Below are 3,140 nucleotides of genomic sequence, written 5' to 3'. Positions count from 1 at the left end.
CACAAAATGCAATATCTAAGCACAATCATCTAGAGAGAATAATTCATCAAGAGGATGTCAAGAGGATTTTTGTTTTGCACATCTTCTTTAATTTAAATGCAGCCCTTGAAACAGAGCAGGTGCCAGCAAAAGCCTGTGTCTCAAGGCAAAGGAAGAGGGAGGAAAAAATAGATGATACCTAAGAAGGAAGGAAGTTGTTGAGTTTAGGACAAGATTGAAAGAAAGCAGAATTTCTTTCTAAAAGAGGCTGACCATCCGTTTCTGAGGGAGTATTGTATTTATTTTAAATCTCCCATTGCCAGTCATAGGCGTATGTAAATACTGTGTATGACCTGGTTCTGCAACAAACACACATAGAGACATATATTTGACAACCTTCTGCTCTTAGTCATTAGCCAATAATTTCAGTCCATGAACAAAAACGTTAACCATTCTCAAAGGTTAAAAGGCTATTATTGAGAGGTAAATCCTGTGGGCCTGTTTATGCTTATTAGGAAACGGTAAGGAAATTGCAGATGTTGCTTTTCATTCTACCCTAAGAAATGTGAGTACTACCAAAGTGTGTTGACTTTTGAATGTATGAATGTTATGTTGAAAACAAACTGCAGGAAGTAATACCAGGTAATTAGAACTGACACTTAGCTCTTCTAAAGGTTTTGCATCTATAGACAGCAAACCCCTTTAACCGGTATCATTGTCTGCATTTCACAGGTGGAAAAGGTCTCACACAAAAATGTGAAATAACTTGATAGAAGAGTCCCAGAGCCAGGAATAGAACATAGCCCCTGAAATCTTAAGCCAGTGTTGTACTCACTGCCTCTGCTTTTCTGGAAGTAGGTATGCTTTTAATAGGGCATAACTAATTTAAAAAAGACTGATCATCACTTTTTAAATGTATTTCCATGTTGACTGTTAAATTTTGTTTGTAGAGGTGAAAAGATGGAATTTCGATTAATTTTTTATTGCCAGGGAAATAATTTTGATGCTGTGATCATCATTAAAATATAACAGTGATGGTAATATACTAGGATTTCCCGCATCTTTCCAGCATCTCCACACTTGCTTCATCCAGAAGCAATCAGTTAGTTATTGAGATGCCAAGAATGACAGAAATTAGTTAGTTATAGTATTGTTTGAAGAACCACCTGAAAGATGAAGAAATGCTGCTCTAGCAGAAGAAAATTTTCACTGTGGAGCCAAGATGTCACAGCAACATTTAGTCTGATAGAAGAAATAGCCTTTTATACTGCACAAGCTGCGCATATAAAAATGACTCAAAACCTGCACTTTAGTTACGCTCTTCCAGGCAGTTCTAATCCTGAAGATGCCTTATTTGAAAATAACTTGGGCTTGGTTGGGAAACAAAAAAATAACGATAACTATAGGATGAACAAGCTCTAGATTAGGGATAAGGGGAAAAAAAGAAAAAAATGGTGGCATTAGTATTTGAGGTTTTAAACAATCTGAAAGATTACAAACAGAAGTGGAATAATGCTACTATAATTTGCTAACTTGGTATTATAATGTGTTGCTGGTTTTGACAACCTAGGTTTTGATTAGCTATGTGACAGGTTTTGTCTACAGTTTTATTTTGCATGGTTTTATTTACCAGATAGTCTAGTAAAATAGAAATGCTCTATGGAAATAAATCCAGAGAGCATATTCAGGCTTTCTTTCCATGTCTTTACACTCAACTCTTAAAAAGCACACTGGAAGACTTTTCAGGCAAAAGATTGATCAAAATCTACATTTACAAAGGTGTTTGTGTCAGACTGTATTGCTCCAAAACAGTGAAATACTGTGGAAGTAAAATCATAGAAGACAAGATAGTTAAATGGGGCAGCAGGACAAAACTTTCAGTAAATGAAGAAAATCAGTGTGTAAAGAATATGTGTTTAAATGTTCTGATTGGTTCTGTTCATAGAATTTAAGGCCAGGAAGATACAGCACTAAGTTGTTTAGTCTGACCTCCTATATATCTCTAGCCATTACATTTTATCTAGTTATCCCTGTGGTAAGCCCAATAACTTGTATTGGGGTAAAGTATGTTTTCCACTTCTTGTTTTATTTGAAGGTTTCAAGAGATGAAGGAACCAGAGCTTCCCTTTGTAATTTGTGCAGTGATTATTCACTCTCCTTGATAAAATTTCCAGTTTGAATTTGTCTGACTTCAGCTTCCAGGCATTGATTCTCTTTATTCTTTTCCTCTACAAGATTAAGGGACTTTTAGTTCTTGGTATTTTGTCCTATGGAGACACGTACACGCTGTTATCAAATTGCATCTCCTCCTTCTTCATAAGATAAACAGACCGAACTCTTTTCATGTAATCAGTTTTGTGGCTCGTTACTTCACTCTCACCGATTTTTCAAACATACCTTTACAAATATGTGTATCAGATGTGTAGACAGTATCCCAGGAGCATTCCAGATGCCGCAGTACGGAGAGATGAAATTGCCTTCTCGCTTGTCCTCCGCTTTATCTCCCAATCCTGCTGCTCTCCTTGGAGAGCGCTGCATGGGGAGCTGGCGCTGAGCTGCCGGTTTTCCAGAGCACTTGCCAGTCTTTTCTGAGCCGTCACTTTTCTGAGGTGCGTACAGAAGAGGGGACTGACCGTAGGGCCTCTGTCCCTTGCTCTTCAGTGTATATTTTTGCATTTGCCAGCAGCCAAAGGTGTTGTGGGTGAATGAGCCTGGGTTGCCATGTGACTGCCCTTTATGGAGGCCTTGCCTTCTATCGTCTACTTGTCGTGCTGCCGATGTTTCTGCCAACTGCCAAGGTACCAGCAATGATGTTAATTTGCTTCTAAATCACTGACAAAAATTAAATAGCACTGTGCCTGAGATGAGTCTCTTTGCAACTTCATTAAATACTGCAACTATGATTCTCAAATTTTATGAGGTCTGCTGGGCAACCAGTTGTTCATGCATTTAATATATGGGTTTTTTTTACACTGTTTAGTGCTTGTTTTTAAATCCAAACCAAGTTAATGACTTACTAAGTCTACTCCATCCATGACTTGGCATTTAAGCAGACATTAAAAAAAAAAAGTGCATTTGAACTAATCAGTGGGCTAGCGCTTGCTGTGTCCTCAGTCCTTCCACCTGAGGAATAACATTGTGCATGCCTGAAACCACGCGGG

This window comes from Apteryx rowi, unplaced genomic scaffold, assembly GCF_003343035.1.
Source record: "Apteryx rowi isolate R43461 unplaced genomic scaffold, aptRow1 scaffold_536, whole genome shotgun sequence".
Lineage (NCBI taxonomy): Eukaryota > Metazoa > Chordata > Aves > Apterygiformes > Apterygidae > Apteryx > Apteryx rowi.
Note: the sequence above shows the minus strand (reverse complement) of the source record.